This window comes from Triturus cristatus, chromosome 2_2 (genome assembly GCF_964204655.1).
Source record: "Triturus cristatus chromosome 2_2, aTriCri1.1, whole genome shotgun sequence".
NCBI classification, from domain to species: Eukaryota; Metazoa; Chordata; class Amphibia; order Caudata; family Salamandridae; genus Triturus; species Triturus cristatus.
In genome coordinates, this window is record NC_140582.1 from 751,702,615 (window position 1) to 751,723,908 (window position 21,294).

General features: G+C 47.3%; 1 protein-coding gene across 5 annotated transcripts in view; it reads right to left on the reverse strand.

Moving 5' to 3' along the window:
- The window catches only part of PCM1 (pericentriolar material 1), a 1,275,228-nt gene that overhangs the window by 1,230,412 nt on the left and 23,522 nt on the right, over window positions 1–21,294 (reverse strand). The gene's annotated exons all lie outside the window — the stretch shown is intronic.

The following is a 21,294-nucleotide window of genomic DNA, read 5'->3' on the forward strand; positions in this document are numbered from 1 at the left end:
CCTGAGTGCAAGTAGCTGATTTTTGGTAAGACTCCGGGACACAAAAAGACCAGGGGATCTGGCGCTGGGCACGCTCCGGGCGCCAACGGGCTTGCCTTTAGCGCGGTCGCGCCAGCGTGGTCTTTATGGCCAGGGTTGGTTGAAACTAGAACGCTGACCCCTTAGCATGGCGGGCCCGCTCTAACAGACGGGCACCGCGGGTCGGTGAAAGGATTAAAACTGGCTTATTTTAAAACAATATTGATTCTAAGACCTACTAACAGCTACTAAAGTGCAATGTGCAATTAAGCAGCTAAACAAACGTGCAATGCAATCAAGCGCACAGCACCTCGTAACGCAGTCTTTGGAAGTGAAGGCAGGCAGATCCTCCGGGATTTTTGAGGTTGCTGGCTGCAGGACACACCGGGAATTCACAGGAGCAGGTAGACAGGCCTGTATGGCCAAGTCAGCGGGCGTCTTCCTCTTGTTAGCTGGCTACACTGCTGTTCGGTCATTCTTCTTCTTGTCGTTTCTGGATCTGAGGAAGCAAGGTTCACGGTGCCCCCTAGATACTAGATTTAGGGGCGTTACAGGTAGGTAAAGGGCAGGGACCAATGGGTCCCTTCCCTGGGGTGGGTACACCCTCCTTTTGTGCCACCCACCCGTGGGAGGGGGGCAGGAGCCTGTCCCTGGTTGGTTGGGTCCCCCCATCCTCAAGATGGCGGGGACTCAGAGTTGTGCTTCACCTCGCCTCCACCACCTGAGGGGTGGAGCTGGCAGAGGTGAGCACACCTCTTTCCCTCACTTGTTTTTCCCACCGGCTCTCCCACCCTAAGTGGGGGGTGAAAGCAGCAAATAGTCTGGGGAGGCTCACAAAGACGGCATGCCTTTGGAGCTTCCCCTTCGTGAACCCTGCCCATCCAGGAGGAGGAGGCTTGGCACCTCGTCCCAGGATGTGCATGGTTTCAGGCCCCCCGAGTGCAGCAGGCTCTCGACCCAGGGGTCCAGAAACATGTGTTGGTGGCAGCCTAAGCAGCCACTCAGTTGGGTCACTAGAAGTTGGTAGAGTTTCAGGGGGCATCTCTAAGATGCCCTCTGTTGCGCATTTTGCATTAAATCCCACACTGGCATCAGTGTGGGTTTAATGTGCTGAGAAGTTTGATACCAAACTTACCAGTTTTCAGTGGAGCCATTATGGTGTTGTGGAGTTCGAAATGACAAACTCCCAGCACCATATACTCTTAATGGCAGCACTGCACTTACAATGCCCAAGAATAGACTTGGGCACTGTAGGAGTGCAGGGCTAATGTACCTGTACCCTCACCACTGGCATGGTGCACCCTGATAGAGGGGTGGCTGATCTATGCCAGGGCAGTGGTTTTGAGGGAATGGCACACAGGGATGTGTGCCATGTCGACTCTTCACTTTGTTCTGCACCAAGAAACGCAGTCTGCAAAGGCAGTGTGTGAGTGTCAGGGTACAGGACCTCTAGGGTGGCACAATAAGTGCTGCAGCCCTTACAGGTAATCTCTGGTCACAGTGCCCTGGGTACCGGTGGTACCATTTACCAGGGTCTGACATGTGGCCAGAGATGCCAATTGGGTTTAGGCTTCAATGTAATTTTAGGCAAGGAACATAGGCCCTGGGTACCCGATTAGCAGGAGCCCAGGGCAAACTGAGTCAAAGAACATCAGCAATAAGTAGGGCATACGATGCAGAAAGAGGGCACTTTCTCACAGATTCTCATCAGATTCTCCTATCAAACGCAAGGCCGATATGAGTAGCAAAATGGAAATAATCCTCAAAAAAAACAGACGTCCACGACCTGGCGAAGTCAACCAAACAAAACATGGACGCTATACAGTTAGAACGGACCACCATTCGTGCTGACAAATACAATCAACTCTAAAATCGACGCCGCGGAACAGAGAATAAGCGATGAAGAAGATTCCAATAATTGTTCCAACAAAGATATAAAGTCCCTCCTTGCCATCACCAGCAGTCTTAAAAGACAAGCAGCCGAACTTGAAGACCAGAACAAAGGAGGCAATATTAGAATTTTTGGAATACCTGAAGGATCAGAGGACTCTGCATAGTCTTGCATCTCCTTTTTAGAGAACTGGATTCCTCAGATCACGGGAATAACATTCTACAAGATCCTGAAACTCGATTGTGCGCACAGAATACAGACTTATGATTCAGCAGCAAGGAAAAAGACACATCCAATCATTTGCAAGCCTCTGAGATTTCTGCACACCGAGGCCATTCTCAACTTTGCTAACCAGAATCGTCAGATCATATGGAAGGGCCAAAAAATAACTTTCACACAGGACTACTAAGAATCTACTGTGGACACAAGGAAAGGTTTCCTCATGCTCAGAGACAAGCTACGTGAAAGAAACATCCAATTCTCGTATGCAAGCCCATCAAAATGTAAAATCACAGTGAATGGAAGGCTCCACTTCTTCACTGACCCAAACGATCTGTCGACCTTCCTAGACAGCCTGAACTCACAAGACATGGATAACACTAACTCCTTCTCTAACAAAAGGAAATCCTGATATCCATTGTCCAGCAAATCAGCTAACTTTTGGCTCCCAGGAGGAAATGCCCCTCCATAGATTTGTAATATGCGGTTTGTCATACTGTTCATGTTTACTATTTACAATGCATGTTTAAGACTTGCTGTCAATTTACTGACAATTTACTGTCAAATTGCGGTTAAGTATGTAAACACTCGCCTTTTAAAGGGCCATCTTGTAAGAGGTTTTGTTATTGTTCTTGAACAGGGTGAGTCAATTTGTGTTATTGCCCACGTAGAGAGTTCGATAGAACGATACTGTCCCTATTATAAGGTTAGAACCACCCGAGACAATCGTTTTACTTATAAGAAATGCTCAGTACAAACTATTGTCCATATACAATATATTCCTTGACTGCTAATTATCAAAGAAACTAAAAGTTTACAAAAAAGTTTGAAGCCGCAATTACTTCTACTTTAATCACCATGGACCTCGTAGGGTCCCAAGCAAAAATGTTTTAGACCCAATTATACCAAAACCAAGAATTGTTTAGACCTTATTACACTTATTTCATTAGTACACTTTAGAAGGTTATCTAATGTACAATCGCATCTTTCTCCAAGTTGGCAAGTTGGCGCTCCTGCCATTGCACCTCCGGCATTCGATGCTTTCAGGGTTAGGGAGGAGCGGGTGGCTGGGAAGTAGGGGTTTTTGCTCTTGCTATCATCATTTTTATTATTATTATTGCCATTTTTGGACTGCTCTTCTTCTTACTTTTCCAGACCATTGCTTCCTGTTCTGCAAGTTAATCAATCATCAGTTCATTATCTGAGAGTACACAGAGACATCTGTTTTTTTGTGCTTCCTATCAATCTGTTCAATGTGCTTACCACAGTTTCGGAGCTATTATTCCAAACAAGCATTATCAATGCAAAATCAAGTCCAGCCACCACTATATACACATACAATGACACATAGTATTTCAGACAACCTAAATATTGCATCCCTAAATGTGAAGGGGCTTAACCACCCGATTAAACATCGGAAAATGATGGACTATCTAGCAAAAACAAAAGGAGACATCATACTTCTACAGGAGACAAAACTAACTAGACTCAGATTCATCAAACACAATTGGATATCGCAAGTGTCCTGCTCACCAGCGGAACACAAAGAAAAGGCGTAATCACCCTAATAGCAAAAAAAGTCCATATCACCCTTGAATCATATTCACATGATGAGAAAGGCAGACTCCTGATTACAAGCTTACGCAGAGGCGATGACACCTTACATGTCAAACATATATGGACCAAACACTGACGAGCACAATTTCTGGGAAAAAGTTTCTAACAAAATAGAATGCCTTCCCCAAGAAGACCTAATCATAGTGGCCATGACTTTAACCTCCCACTAGAGCCCATACTAGACCGCCAATCCACCTGCAAATACCATCCCACAAGTGTAGTACAGGAAATATGCACAAAAAACAACCTCAATGACTCTTGGAGCCTTCAACACCTTGATTCCAGAGACTATACCTTTTACTCAGCCCCACATAACTCGTACTCAAGAATAGACTATATACTAATTTCGGGATCATTTACCCACCCAATCGACCAGACCAATATCTCGCAGAAACTTGTGTCTGATCACTCATGCATCAACACCATGTTTTAAACCTCCGCTTAAAAGATGGTGTTTCAACAATGATGTTTTAGTAGATCCCAATGACCAAAACAAAATTGAAAACTCAATTACGAATTATCTCAAAAATAACGATCTCCCGGAGACAAATGTAAAAACTCTTGGGGATGCGTTGAAAGCAAAATCAAAAATCCTAGCAAGGAAGTTCAGGGGAGCTGGTGGTGAAGTCTTTGTGTACCTGAGACTTCAGAACAGGAGGCAAGCTCAGTTCCAAGCCCATGGAGATCTTCCTCAAGCAGGGGAAACAGCAAAGTCCTTTCTACTTTCCTTGGCAGCAAGTAGCCACGGTAGGCCAACTCAAGACAGCAAACAGCACAGGGGCAGTCAGCTTCTCCGGCCTTTCTCCTTGGCAAAGGTTCCTCTGGATTTCCCAGAAGTGATCTAAAGTTCTGGGGTCTGAGACCCAATATTTATACAGCAAAATCCTTTGTTCTCTGGTGGCGGTATTTCACTATCAGGACATGCCACACACACCAGGGCATTTCCTACCTTTCAGTCCACTCCCCTGCACCAGCAGGCAACGAGTGCAGCTGTGCGGTACACCATTCTGTCGACCCCCAGGCCCACCGAGGGAGCAGCTCTCCAAAAAGACATCTTTGTGCTCCAGGAAGTCAGATCCACCGCCTTGCGAAGTTAACAAACGGCAGGACCCACAGGAGCTGTCCTATACCAATACAAGAGGTATCAGAGCCAGATCCAAGCACCAAGGTTCACTTGTGTTCAGTCGAACATCACCGCCTCAAAAACATACCTGTATGTTGAGGGACTCCGAGAGGCCAGTTACACACCAAGAGTGGCCCTGCTATGTTTCTTTTGCCGCTTCTGCAGAACACAAAGAACTGTGAGAGCCACTGACGCACCGGACAAAACACCTCTGCACCCGAGCTCCTCAGCCCAGGCTCACATAAACTGAAGGAGTCTCTGTGGTCCTGAGCCCCTTAAGAGCTGAGCTCTCCCTTGGTTTCTGCAAGACTGGTCCCCCAAAACCCACTTGCAGCCTTTTCTAAGAGGCACTTTTCCTTGTTAACTTTAGAGCATAGCGTTAGAGGCTACGGCCTCATAAAGCACCTCTGCACCCGGACACCCCAGAACAGATAAACCTGAACTCTCTGTGCTTTCTAGACCTTGGCCCCTACTTACATTAAGCCCAGAAGAGCATTCCTGTAAGTCTTCTCTAAGTGTACCTATGGAGTGAATAAGCTTCCCATAGGATAACATTACCAAGTTCAAGGCACAAGCTTCAAATCAGACAACTGTTATTTTCTATTTTTACTGTAAAATTTGATAACATCTGAAGTACTTACCTGATTTCGATCATCTCAATGCCTAAAATGAAATAAAAATATGTTATTTTGTCTAAATTGGTCAAGAGTTTCTTCTTGAGTGTCTCATTTATTGGCTCACTGTGTACAACAAATGCTTAGCATAACCTTCTGATAAGCCTAAACTGCTCGCCTACACTACCACAAAAGAGAGCATTTAGGATTATTTTTTGACGCCCTGTAAGCCAAGAAGTCTCATCTGGACTTTCTACACAGTGTACCGCATCTTGGTACACTACATAAAAAGCTAGCTTTCTGCAATCAACATGAATGTTATTAACTACATATGCAGAATACGGGTCAAAACAAAAAAAACTATCCCGCTATCAACATCTGATCACACCGATATTGTTCAGAGACCACCCAAGCTTTTTGTCCTCCTTAAGTTAACGGAATATATCTTTAAGAGGAGAGGCTTGTAAGTCTATAAAGCATTTTTTAAAGATTGTGGTGGTCTCTCCGTCGACTTAGTCTCAAATTTTGGAATTGCTCTGGACTGAAATGTCTTGAGAACAGACGGTTAGTTTTGAAATTTTTACACAGGAGAGTCCAATTTTGATGCACCCCAAGCCAAAACCTCATTAAAGAATCCAATATGACCATGCATAGAGGATGCATGAGAAGGAGAAGCTGAAGGAGATGTTGGGGCATACAACCAACGTATATCATCAGCATCTGAGAAAGAAGATCTCCATCTTGATGGAGAAACATCAGTGCTCCATATTTCGGGAGTACGCCTGTGAGATGAAGGAGATCTGCATGGAAGGAAACATGGAGGAGACCCTGATGTTGCCTTGGAAAGTACACTCGGAAGAGCTAACTGTAGAGGACAAAGAGGCTCCTGGTCTGGATCCTCGAAGAGGATGAGAATTCTAATCGTCTTAAATGCCAATAGATGAGGGCTTGTATTAAAGACTTAATTCATTGAGAGGGCTTGTTTGTTGACTGCAGCTCGGTCCTTGATTTCTTTATCAAGAAGTGACAAGTCTGTCATAAAAAAATGAATATGCAGTAATGAAAAAGATGCGCACCCTACCACCGATCCGGCGCCCCCCCACCACCACCCTCCGCACCTGGACGACGGTCAGCACCGAAGATACACCCCATACGATGAACACCATCCACTTCGGCTCCCCAACCGACCCCTGCCCACACCACATCTTCAACAAAGCCGACTCCATCATCGCACCCCAACTCCGGAACATCATCAACAGCTCCATCGCATCCGCCACCTTCCCAGAGAGCTGGAAACACGCCGAGCTCAGCGCCCTCCTGAAGAAACCCACCGCGGACCCCACGGACCTCAAGAACTTCTGCCCCATCTCGCTCCTCCCCTTTCCGGCCAAAGTCATCGAGAAGATCGTCAACAAACAACTCTCCGCCTTCCTCGAGACAAACGGATCCCTCGACCCCTCGCAGTCCGGCTTCCGAGCAAACCACAGCACCGAGCCCGCCCTCATCGCAGCCACCGACGACATCAGGTCCCTGCTCGACAACGGGGAAACAGCTGCCCTCATCCTCCTGGACCTCTCGGCAGCATTCGACACCGTATGCCACCGCACCCTGATACAGCGCCTCAGCAACATCGGAATCCAAGGAAAGGCCTTGGAATGGATCATCTCGTTCCTCGCCGGCAGAACCCAGAGAGTCCGCCTTGCCCCGTTCCGGTCCGTGGCCACCGAAGTCATCTGCGGCGTCCTGCAAGGATACTCGCTCAGCCCCACCCTCTTCAACGTCTACACAACCTCAACATCATCTCCTACGCCGACACCCAGCTGATCCTCTCCCTCACCAACGACCCCGCCACAGCCAGAGTCAACCTCCAGGAAGGAATGAAAGACGTCGCGGAATGGATGAAGCTCAGCCGGCTGAAACTGAACTCAGATAAGACGGAAGTCCTCATCCTGGGAACATCCCCCTTCGCCTGGGACGACACCTGGTGGCCCCCTGCCCTGGGCTCCACTCCAAAGCCAACGGACCATGCTCGCAACCTGGGCTTCATCCTGGACTCCTCCCTCATGATGACCAAGCAAGTCAACGCCGTCTCGTCATCCTGCTTCAACACCCTGCGCATGCTCCGAAAGATCTTCCGGTGGATCCCCACTGACACCAGGAAGACGGTCACCCAGGCCCTCGTCACCAGCCGACTGGACTACGGAAACACCCTCTACGCTGGAACCACAGCCAAACTACAGAAAAGACTCCAGCGCATACAGAACGCCTCTGCACGTCTTATCCTGGACACCCCCCGCTTCAGCCACATCTCTCTCCAGCTGAAAGACCTGCACTGGCTCCCCATCAGCAAGAGGATCACGTTCAGACTCCTCACCCACGCACACAAGGCTCTCCACGACATGGGACCTACATACCTCAACAACCGCCTCACATTCTACACACCCACCCGCCACCTCCGCTCCGCCAGCCTCGCCCTCGCCACCGTCCCGCGCATCCGCAAGACCACCGCCGGAGGAAGATCCTTCTCCTACCTGGCGGCCAAGACATGGAACTCCCTCCCCACCCACCTACGACTGATCCAGAACCATCTCTCCTTCAGGAAACAGCTCAAGACCTGGCGGATCCCCCTCCCCCCAGCGCCTTGAGACCCTACGGGTGAGTAGCGCGCTTTACAAATTCATTGATTGATTGATGGATTAAAAGAAGGGAACCATGATAGAGAGTGCATTATTTCTGCACTTGAATGGGGAGAACCCAACGTTTCTTCTGGTGATCTCCTTAGACCAATGTTTTGACAGTGACACAGGTCACAGTTGAAATCCGGTCTGTGAGAGGGCTCAGCTATGAGGCTTCACAGTCAATGACGATCTTTGTTTGAGATCCTGCTGTATTCGAGAAACCGAGTACACTTGCCTCTACCGTGTGCACATGTGGAACTCACCTTGGAGGGCGAACATGCAGCAACGTGAATGCGTCGACGGCAACAGTCTCGACAGAGACTTCGAATAACATGATAAGAGTTATGGCAGCAATGATGAACATGTTCAACTCGCCTTTTTCTCTGAGGGACACTTCTCAAAAAGAGAACGCGTTTGCAGAGGAAAAAGAATCTGAAAGTTGGTAAAGAATTACCCTACTCAGTAGAAGGGTGTTAAAAAACGTCAAGTGGAAATCAAATAATGCCAAAAACAACTAACTTATGAAGATAAAAACAGATATAAAACCTTTCAGATCCTTCTCACAATAGCCCAAAAAACTGATTGGGTGAGACAAGCTGTCAGAACAATGCATCATGGCTAGAAGAATCTCTTGATATTCTTACAAGAACAGGAGGTTTTTTTTCACTCTATCTGCAATTTAAGTTTATTAGGTTACATTTTATTTCATTCTCATTTCACATTTAAACGTGTTTGCACCAAAGATGTTACTATGGATGAACCAGTTTCGTTATCACCCCCCCAAAAAAAAATCTATTTCTGAAAAGTTTGTTTCAGGGTGCTATTCATGGCTATGAAGTGACTTGGACACCCTCTGCTATATTATATGAACACTATAGCTTTGGTAAAGTGCTCCAGAGTTCATTCAAGAATTTGATTCTTCTTAAACCTTCAAAACGCACACTGATCTCTCACAAGCCGTGAATGGCGGCTGCATAATCGCGTGTCTCCAGCCGGGAACGCCTGTCGGAGCAGATTGCGGCAGAGTGACGGCACCCTTTAACCCCAAAAATGCAGTGGGGAGCAGTGCCTCCCTAGCGGAGGCGGCGCTGGCACCGGAACCATGATCGCAGAGAGCAGTTTATTCGAGGAATGTGCGCCATCACCCACTCTGAGGCAAGATGGCGACCTCAGTCTTCCTCCAGCTGTGATGCGCCTTTCGTGAGGCCACCGCGCAACCCTTTGATGAGCCCGGACAACATCAGCAATGATTTACTGCTCTGAGAGATTGGCGGCTTTCTGGCTTTGAGCCGCGGACGCTCTATGCCGTGAACCGGACTCCTCTACACGACCACGGAGAGGGAGACCCGGGATGCACCAGATGATTTAAATAAGGTGTGGGACGAGAGATCCGGCACTTGAACTGAGCCTTCTGTACCGGTCTGGGCCGCATACTACTGTCCTGGAAAGCGAGTGCAGGCCCAGAATTGTATCTAGCAGCAATGACCGATATGTGGGGCGCCCCAGAGGCTCGGTCATAGTGGTTAACCCAGAGACATTTATACTGTCACCCGTCCTCCAATTGAAAGACACAAAGCTGCCGTGAGCTGTGCCTGGGCAATTGTATGGCCTGCAGTATGAGGTGTTTTGAATCTTGAGGCACCCGCAATACATCTCTCGCGGGCAGAAGCTGCACTTACGCTTATCCTGGTGGTGCAACAGCATGTTATAACCCTATTAGACCTGCCAACATGAGACATTACAGGACCTGATCAAAGCTCTTCTCTGGATGTTGTGACACTGAGATTCACCCTCTTTTGCAAGAGCAAGGTGACGATTATTGAGGAGGCAACACTTAATCTTGGACTGCTCGGAGAGCGAGTGTGCCTGAGTGCAACTTACTACATCTACAATATGTCTGCCCTTATCTGAAGCACGCTGCTATTTACCAGGAAAAGTGGTATGCTAATGGAGACTAATAGACTTGACGTGCCTGACTCTAAGATGGCTGCCAAAACCACACTCCTCCTCCTCCTACCTTGCCATCCTCACCAGCGCATACCACCTGTCTTTGGTTTCTAGCCTTCTGATCTCCTCCTGATCCTCACTCTTCTCTGGCGGAGCCCTAAACGCATACATGGCCGCTTCCCGGTGGATCTGCACCGACAGCTATAGGGGAGATTGGCCCTGGCACACCGCTATGGCCATCACTTACCCAGCCGGATCACGGACATTTGTCTTGTTTTCTTCCCCGCTGCTGTCTCCTTCCTGTGGATTACCAGCTGTCCCTGGTCTTTCCTATCCTGACTTTCGTTTTCACTAATTTACTGCTGTATTGTTTATGTATCCATTATGTAACTACTGTGAAACTTTTGTAACTTGTAACTCGCTGTGTCCTTATGTAAAGCGCTCCGATACCTCCGGGTCTAGCCAGCGCTATATAAAACTCAAGTAAATAAATAAAAAAATGAAAAACATATTGCACTGACGTGATTAGATGACCCACATCAACCATTTTTAGACCAGCCCATAACTTTTGAGAAAATCAGAAGAGCGATATATAGTATGCCTGCTGGGATGTCTCCCTACAGGGAGTTCTATATCTGGTTCAGGTGAGTTCGAGACCATTCCTAGCGGCGTACAAAACAACCTACCTCATGAATATTAATGAGGCAGGTCCCACTTTGCGACCCATTAGGAATGATAGCCACAACAGGGATGGTGGCCTGCTGGTGTCAGCAGATCACCATGTCTGTTATTGTTTAGAAATAAAGCTTTTTTTCCTTTTTTTTTTTTTGTTTTTTTTACACTGCAATTTGTGGGACCACTGCCTATTAAAAAATATTTTCTAAAACATTCAAGGACCTCTTCCCTTTTGCGAATGGTTATGACTATTTTACATCGGCTGGTAAAAATAATTAAGTTTTACGACTGTAATTCGGTCGCAAAACAATAATATATACCACTGCGATTCGGTATTTGGAAGGGCCGTCCTATACATGCCCCTTACACATTCCGAATCGCTAAACCAAACTGAAATTCGGTAACAAGTTACTGAATCCCAATTTACCTTTTGTCCTTTTCAAAATGCTTTAATGTTGTCACAAACAGGGCAAACCTGCAATTCGGGCCATTTTTGATTTCCCAAAAAGATGTGTACACAAGGCCCTTAGAGGCATATGGGTCAATAGCGCGCTTTCTTCCTATATTTTCAGTGCATGAAAATGGTGCAGATAACTCCTATGTACACAATACGTTATTTGTAATGCTGTAGGCTTCTGGGCATTACATAATGTTTACATTGCCCAAAAAAACTATTGGGCATTGCATGCCTTGCCCTTTCATACTAGTATGTGAGGGAATGGACAACATATCTCCAATTTATTAAGCTGTGGTCGCTGTACCAGCACTAAAAATCAATTTACAACTAATGAGATTAAAAACATTGCCAGAAATGGCATCTAATGGTGAAGCAGTTTTAACATTATCAAGTTTTCAAAGTCTGAGCTTTGAGCAAAATGTCCCACTTTTTAAAGGCAGAAAAGCCAAAAATGGCAGTCTGGTCCAGCCACTGCAAGTACACTCTATTCAAGATTCAGAAACGGATGATAGTTCAGGTGACAACACATTATTAAAAGTAGGGACTGTTTCAGTGATCCAAGTCCTAAAATTCTTAAAACAATTTCCACCTAATAAACCAGAAACAAAAAGGTAAAATAAGTACCAGTTTGATCTGGTCATCATTCAGTGGGGTCAAAGTCAGCCACATTTTCATCTGAATCAAGGTCACTTACAAAAGATCACTTAGCGCTCACTACATACCTAACGCAAAACTGTATCAAAAGAATGCTGTAAAAAATTGGATTATTTGGGGTGGGTGAATACCGACCGAAAGGAATAATCACAACCCTTGTCAATGTGAACACGTGAAGTCACTAAATCAACCGGAGCTCAACCCCCTAGTAGCTATGTCATAGAGCAAACAGGCTTAACTTAGGGCAATGTGTAAAACACTTATGCAGTACCAAAAAAGTAATAAAGTCAAAATGCTAAACAAGAAAAATCCCAAGCCAAAATATTAGAAATAGAGCAATATTTAATAAAGAAAATGACACCAAAATGACAAACATCCTGCTGCTTACAAAAACCCCAAAGTGACAACGACTGGCAGAGGGGGCCGAGGGTCAGAAGCAGTAGACTCCCAATCGACGCTGGAGAGAGCGACAGCCCGGGCCCAGTGTTCGAGGCCAAGACGATGCCGACAGGGCCCGTGAAAGGAGCAGAGAGCTGCGATCTGGACTGGAAGATGTTAAGATGATGACCCAACCCCAAAAGACAGTAACTGAAAACCGGCCCATCATGAACCCGCCTGGGGAAGGACCAGACCAAAGGCTCAAAAAGGGCTGTGTGTTCGCTGATCAGGCCGAACGACCTCGGCCACAAATTCTATCTACGTCACAACCGAAGCAGTCTATAGAGGCGAACCAGCACGCTCCTAAACAGTCAGACAGCAACTAAACGAAAGTTGGGGAAACCAAGAGGGGCAGGCCCAGTCCAATCCAATCCAATCCAATGGACAACTATGCAGTCACAAGACCTTATTCGACATTACAGGAAGAAGGGGAAGCAGAGGGGCCATCTTTGAATGCGATAAGAGACGTTAAAGGCTCCCTTGAACCGAAGATTGACTCGGTCGCAGTGAAGATCACCCTAATCAGAGCAGACTAATCCAAATTAAATGAAAAGGTAGCCACGGCAGAAACGAACATCAATCAACTTCAAAACAAAACAGCTAGAATAACAGGTACTCTCCCTAGCCTAGAGCAACAAGCAGTGCACATGGCAGCAGGGCTTGGAAGACCAAGAAGGGAGTGCACGAAGAAATAATATACATGTGGTGGGGGTGCCCGAAGGAGTGTAAGGGCAAAGTGTGGACCTGTTCCTAGAGAAACTTATTAACCAGCTGCAGCCCCCACGTTTATCCAAGTTTTTCTCTATCGAAAGGGCTCACAGAGTACCTGTGCCGCCTCCCTGCCAGGAAATCCACCACGGACCATAATTGCTTGAATATTCAACCATTGCGACAGGGACGCAATATTACAAACAGCCAGAGCAAAATGTGACCTTCCATACGGGGACTCTACTATCAGGTTTTTTCCCTGACTTCACGCTTCAGGTACAGAAACAAAGAAGGAGCTTCGACCAGGTTATAAAAGAACTGCGCTCTAGAGACTTAAAATACACAATGCTCTTCCCGGCCAGACTAAGAGTAATTGCAGAAGGAAAGTCATGGTACTTCGCAACTCCAGAAGAGGCATGGGAGTGGTTGGATGGATGGCGTACGATCGGAAAGAAACGTGACAGAGCCAACAGTCGAAGACTGGAGTCAACGAATGGGAGGGGAGGGGACCATCAGAGATCGAGCAAGGTTAACGAGTAACATCACCGAGGCCAAGAGGCCCAGCCACCATGGGGGCAACACCGGATGAGCGAAAGGGGGGTCTAACAGAGAGGTAACACTGGCATTGTATTAGACCAGGCCCTGGAAGGCACTAGAAGGGTGCTCGGAACCATAAAAAATTAAATCTGGCTGAGACTCTAATACCCGCCATACAAGGGGAAGATTGAACTATAACTCAACTGTTTGTTGGTCCTGCTGTATCGCCCCCCCACCCCACCACCCCAATCTATTAGTTAGAATTGTAATGTGTGTTCAGGGGCAACATGTGCTCTGCGGGTTGGAGAATTGGGTTTCCCCCAACCTTAAAAGCAGGGTGGCAGGGTGGGGTAGGGGGAAGGGGAATTGTAGATAGTTATGTCAGTTTTGAACTGTACTACAAGATCGAGAGTAGGGGAGGAGTAGCTAGAACATCCCACTTGAAGGTAGAGGCTCTTACAGTGTACTCAGATGCAGAAAGTGACTCGGACAATCCCAGTCCTCAATCAAGATCTGGTCCTGGAGCGGTAACGGCCTGAATGGGAAGCTGAAATATCAACAGTAATGCAATTCATTAAACGCCATGCCCCAGCCGTAATTCTCCTACAGGAGACGCAGCTTATGGGTAATCAATGTAAAGCTTTAGACAAATATGGCTATACTCTCAGGGCGCACGCAGGAAACACCTCGGGCTCCAGGGGGGGGTAGGGATCCTGATCAAGCGATTCTGTCCGATAGTAGTACAGAACGTGTGGACAGATGCTCTCAGCAGGTACACAGCACTCAGGGGCACATGGAAGTGGGAGAGACATATATTCTGCTCGGTTAACTCGCCACCAGGGCTACAGACGATGACCGTAGACACATTGGGTTCCGCATTACTGCAGCTGCCTGAAGGTAGACTGGTTGTGGGGGGAGACGTGAACGACATTGTCACAGCGGAACTGGATGCGTAAAGTAGGAGTCCACCAGGGACGGGCACCACACGACCGGGTAGTCAGCGGAAGACTGGGAGAATTTAGAGAAGCGAGACACACAGCCAGGGGCATTTCAGACCAATCCCGAGTAGAAGCAAAGCGAATAGGCCCGGGGAAGGATTTTACATTGCCACTGAGAATCGAAACGTGGTACTCCAAAGACGAGGACTTTAGTGAGGAAATGAGGGTGGGGGCGGAACAGTACTTCGATGAGAATCAAGGGACGGTGGACTCAGAGGTGACTATTTGGGAGACCTTTAGAACGGTCATTAGAGAGCGAGCACTAGCCAGAATAGGGGGAATCAAGAAAGAAAATCACATTAAATGGGTCACTCTCAAAGAATAAATAATCTGTTTAGAGGGTCAGACAGTGAGAACTAATCCCCTGGCAGACAAAGAGAGGAACCTTCTACGCATTCGACAAAAATAACTTGGAGATCTAGCAGAAGATAGCGCTAGGGCGCTGGCTAGGGCTACACAGCACCAACTCTACAACGTAGGGGATAAGGTCAATAAACTGCTGTTGTGGTTAGATAAGAGACAGATGAAGGGCAGTTAGGTCCCCGGGCTACAAGATGAGAAGGTGAATGGATGCAAGACGGGGCAGAGGAATTTGCACAGCACTATGAAAAGATTTTCACATCTCACTCCAAGCACTCAGAGGACTGTGGTGCCTTTCTGCGGAACATCTCCATGCCACGTTTTGGGACAGAGGACAGGGAAAGCATAGACGAAGATCTGACTGTAGAGGAAATTAGTGGTGAAGTGCGGGCTCTACAATCGGGGAAAGCAGGGGGCCCCAACGGCCTGCCAGTATAACTATACAAGGCCAGGGTGGGCGTAACGGTGGAGCACATGCTAAATATGTTTACTTAGGCTTTGCAAGATGGCATGCTTCCGCAGGAACAGCGTAAAGCAGTAATAATGGTAATACAGAAACCTGGTAAACAACCAAATAGTTGAGCATCGTACAGGCCCATCTCACATCTAAATTTTGAAGAGAAAGTACTTGCCAAACTCCTGGCCACGAGACTAGCCAGAGTGATCGAGAAGCTCGTTCACCCAGACCAATCGGGATTCATGCCACACCATAGCACTAGGTCAAACCTTTGTCAGCTATTCAGGATATTACACATAACCCAGACACAATCAACGGAACAGACTGCCCTCCTGTGTTCAGACGCGAGTATGGCTTTTGATAGTGTATAGTAGAATAATACGTACGTAGTCCTGGAACATTTTGGTCTCGGTCCCAAATGTATTGTCTGGATTAAACTCCTATATAACCAACCCCTGGCTAGGGTAAGGGTCAACGCAACAGTGTCCCGCACATTAACCTTACAAGGAGGTACCAGAAAGGGTTGCCCACTCTCCCCAATCCTCTTTGCACTAGCCCTGGATTCATTACGGTGTGGATGCAACAGGACCCATTGATTTGGAGGACCCTGGTGGGAGAGGAGTAGGAAGATTGTATCTCTCTCTACACCGACGATATATTGCTATACGTGAAGAAGCCGAGGAAATCAATAGACCACATCTTACAAATATTTTGTATATTCAGAGAATACTCCGGGTACCGTATCAACTGGGACAAATCATTGCTGTTTCCACTCTCCGGAGGTCCACCCATTTTAACATCTAGATGTATAGTATCCATGCAAGAGAAAGGCTTCAAATACCTAGGGATCCATATTACACGAGAGCAGGACGAGTTCAATAAGCAAAACTTAGGGCATCAACTGGAAAGGCTCCATACAGACACGAAAACACTGGTGCACGCTCCCGCTAACGCTGATGGGTCGTGCGGCTCTGTTTAAAATGATGGCTCTCCCACGACTACTCTATAGGTTACATAATTCACCATTCGAGGTGCTCCGACACTTTTCAGAGGGTGGACTCAGAAATTCGGACACTAATGTGGAGCGGGGAAGCCTCACGTATTGCACTAAGCAAGCTCCAAAGGTTTTTTTTTGATGGGGGACAGGCAGTACCCGACATACGCAGTTACTATTGGGCCTCACAGTTGGTGAATGTTGATGGTTGGATGTTCGTTGACAGGGCAGAACCAGCTTATAGGGAGGATAGATCGAACATGGGAACACAAGGCTCGCAGGATTTACTCTACAGAAAGCACATGGATAAACATCTCCGCGCACATACAAGAACAGTAGCAAGGGTGTGGAAAGCGGCCTCGAAGTACATGGGGTGGGAGAAGAAACTCTCAGGGATGACGCCACTCTGGGTAGGGGATTTTTTTTTTGAGGGAGGCGAGTAGCCTGGAAGGCTTCACTAAATGGGAGCTGCTAGGGATCGAGACACTAGGAGGCATCTGGAGAGTAGGGGCATACATTACATTTGGAGATTTGTAAAGAGAGTGCACGATGGGACAAGGGGAGTGGCTTGGATATACCCAGCTAGGGCATGCACAATGAAAACACATCATTGAAGGAGAAACATTAAAAGAGGCCGCACCATTAAAAGACAGGATACTGACAGAGCGGATTCGTGAAAAGACAATATCTTTATTCTATAAAAAAAAAAAATAGTCAACAGCGCCCCAGAACCTACGAACACAGTGTGGGACGCACGGGAACAAGAGGTCGATGCCTTAGATGATGAGCAATGGTTGGAAGTACTACAGGGCTCAAGAGAGGTGGCTATTCGAGCCAGGTTCTGCCTTATACAGCTTAAAATACTGCATAGAGTATATTACCCTAGGTCAGTGTTATGCACGTTTGGGAGAAGTGAAAATACGAAATGCCAAAGAAGCTGTGGGTTGGAGGGTTCCTTCTACCACTTGCTCTGGGACGTCCGGATTCTTCAGTAATACTGGAAAAAGATAATCAAGGCAAAATCGGAGGTAGTGGATATGGCAGTCCCATCTGAGCCAAAATGGTTCCTCCTAATTACTGAGGCTATTGAAGGCTGGCCACGACATGTAAAACAATGGCTGTTATTGGCTGTGGTAGTTACAAAGCAGAACGTGGCAAAGAAATGGGGGGTGGCTTCCACCCAGACACTGGAGGAATGGGAAAATGATTTAGACTGGTGTTAGCAAGCGGATCAAACTATTTATACAAGCAGAGGGTGCCCCAAGAAGCGGGAAAAAGTCTGGAAGGCATGGCAGACTTAGAGGACTACAGATGGGATAAACTGTACCAATGTGTTCCCTTCTAGTAATGATTCTACTTTGTTAATGTAGGTTGACACAGTTAACCTAAAAAAGGGGATTATAGATGCAATATAAATGCTCTTTGTATGTACAGCTATGTTGGGTGTTAATGAAAACATTTTTAAAAAAATGTCTGAACATATTACACATACAAAGAGTGGCAGGAAAACTACTTTTTTGAAAGATCGGTTAGTAAATATTTTTGTTCGAAATAATGAAATGCCGATATAAAACACAAGCTCGTATACAATTTATTCAAGCTACACTAACTTTTTAAAACATAATCCACACCTCTAATGAAACAGCCAAATACAGTATGGTAAGCAAGAAATACTGCTATTTTCCTTTTGAACGGTCAATGTTTCACATGCACTGAAGCACTGTCCGTTACATGTAGTGTTGAGATCCTTTTTACCATTTTACCTTAAATGTAAAAGCACTTAAGCACTTCAGTAATGGTGTGTGCTGGGGGAGGAGTCCACAGCTTTTAGTGCTCAACATTACAGAAAAACGCTATGGTAAATTTGTCATTCGAGTTAACAACCAGGATACGGGGGGGATTTCTCCTACACTTTTAAGGTAAAGCAGGCATATTACCACCGCCCTCGCCCAGAGCCCTCCCGCAGACCCAACCGACCCAGACGGCGCAGCCTCAGACAATGGATCGATGACTGCGCCAACACCCTCGCCCCGCTCAAGAAGCCCTCCAACACCCACACCAGCAAGAGAGCCAGCTGGTTCACCGAAGACCCCCAGGCCTCCAAGCGAACCTAACGAAAATTTGAAAAAAACTAGATCCGCGAACTAACACCGGAAAGCTACACAGCCCACAAGAACGCCACCCGCAGACACCACCACCTCATCAGATCCACCAAAAGGACCTCCTTAAAAGACCGCCTAGACAACAACGCAAACAGCAAAGAGCTCTTCAGCATCATGAAGGAACTCTCCAACCCTAGCTCCAACATCAACGACATCGCACCGTCACAAGACCTGTGCGACTCGCTGGCCACCTTCTACTACTGTAAGATCGCCGACATCCACGACAGCTTCGACGCCGTCACCACCCCGGCAACCGCTGAGACCCCCGCCCCCACGACCACCACCCGCACCAACCACCTGCTCACCTGGACCAAAATCAACGATGACGACACCATCAAGATCATGAACACCATCCACTCCGGATCCCCAGAAGACCCCTGCCTACACCACATCTTCAACAGAGCCAGCAGCACCATCGCACCCCATCTCCGGAAAGCCATCAACATCTCCTTCGAGACAGCGACCTTCCCGGAGAGCTGGAAGCATGCAGAGATCAACGCCTTACTCAAGAAACCCAAGGCGGACCTCAAGAACTTCCGACCCATCTCCCTGCTCCCGTTCCCTGAGAACGTCATCAAAAAGGCTGTCAACAAACAACTGACCAGCTTCCTCGAGGAGAACAGCATCCTGGACCCGTCCCAGTCCGGGTTCCGCAGCAACCACAGCACCGAAACTGCCCTCATCACCGCCGACATCAGGACCCTGCTTGACAACGGAGAAACTGTGGCCCTCATCCTCCTGGATGTGTCAGCCACCTTCGACACTGTCTGCCATCGCACACTACGAACACGCCTCCACGACGCCGGAATCCAAGAGAAGGCCCTGGACTGGACCACCTCCTTCCTCTCCGGCAGAACTCAGAGCGTCCGCCTCCCCTTCTTCCGCTCCGAAGCCACCGAGAAAATCTGTGGCGTACCCCAAGGCTCATCCCTACGTTGTTCAACATCTACATGACACCATTCGCCCACGTCGCACGATGGCACGACGTCAACATCATCTCCTACGCCGCCGACACCCAGCTGATCCTCTCCCTCACCAAAGACCCCCACACCGCCGAAACCAATCTCCACGAAGGAATGAAGACCGTCGCCGACTGGATGAGAAACAGCTCACTGAAGCTGAACTCAGACAAGACGGAGGACCTCATCCTCGGATCCTTCCCCTCGGCCTGGGACGACTCCTGGTGGCCGACTGCACTAGGAGCACCCCCCACACCCACCGATCACGCACGCAACCTAGGGGGTCATCCTCTATTCCACCCTCTCCATGACGAAGCAGGTCAACGCAGTCTCCTCCTCCTGCTTCAACACCCTCCGCATGCTTCGCAGGATCTTCAAGTGGATCCCCACCGAAACTAGAAGGACGGTCACCCAGGCCCTCGTCAGCAGTAGACTGGATTACGGCAACGCACTCTACGCAGGAGCACCGGCTAAACTCTTGAAACTGTTCCAACGCCTGATCCTCGACATCCCTGGCTGCAGCCACATCACACCCCACCTGAGAGACCTGCACTGGCTCCCCATCAACAAGAGAATAACCTTCAAGCTCCTCACCCACGCACACAAGGCACTCCACAACAACGGACCTGTGTACCTCAACAGCAGACTCAGCCTCTACACCCCCACCCGCCAACTCCGCTGCGCAGACAGCGCCCTCGCCAGCGTCCCACGCATCCTAAAAGTGACCGCCGGCGGCATATTATTCTCCCACCTCGCCGCCAAGACATGGAACACCCTCCCCATCCGCCTGCGGCAGACCGAAGACCTCCTTACCTTCAGGAGACTCCTCAAGACCTGGCTCTTCGAACAGTAGCAGCGTCCCCCCGCCCCCATCGCCTTGAGACCCTCATGGGTATGTAGTGCGCTTTATAAATGCTTTGATTGATTAATATTGAAATGGTGGGATTATTCTGCACTTCGAAAGTAACACTTCTGAAAATAACACTTCCCAATTATTAATAAAAAAATAATAATACTTTGGAAGACAAAAGCATCCCAAAAGAGTGCCCTGGAAATATGATTAAGTAAGGAGAGTGTGAAAGAGTTTAAGGGTTAGCAGGTCACGGTATATGGGGTTGTGGATATAAGTTAAAGGTTAAGGTGAAGAGTTTGGGTTAATGAGTCAGGTGTTAAGAGTATAATGGTTAAAGTATGGGGTTAGAAGTTAATGGTATAGGGTTATGATTTAGAAGTATAGAGTATGAGAATATCGGGTTACGGGTATATTGTTAAGAGTTTAGAATACATGTTTAATGACTGGTGTTGAAGAGTATAGGGGTTGCGTGTGTGAGGTATGGGTTAGGGCTTGGGCGTTTAATGGATTAGGGGAAATATGTTAGAGGTATAGGGCACAGAGTATTGAGGTTAAGGGCATGTGATTAGGAGATGGGGTAAGGGTACTTGTTATACGGTTGGGCGTATGTGGTTTAAGAGTTAAAAATGTATGGTCAGGGCACAGAGATTCCGTTTTAAGGTTTTAATTAAGGTTAAAGACTTGAGGGTTTGAAATTGTGTTTAAGGTTGCAATTTGTTTTAGTCGAATGGTTCAAAAGAAACATTAAGTGTTGCTTTTGACAGTAACACTCCATTAAACTAATTTAAATGAAACAGACTAAAATTTAAGAAAGCTATAATTAGAAGTGTAAGCAAATAACTTGAGCTTTTTCTGAGCAAAAAAAATAAATTAAAAATTAAACAAGGTCAGCCAACAATAGTAAAATCAAAAACTAATGTTTATGAATAAGATAG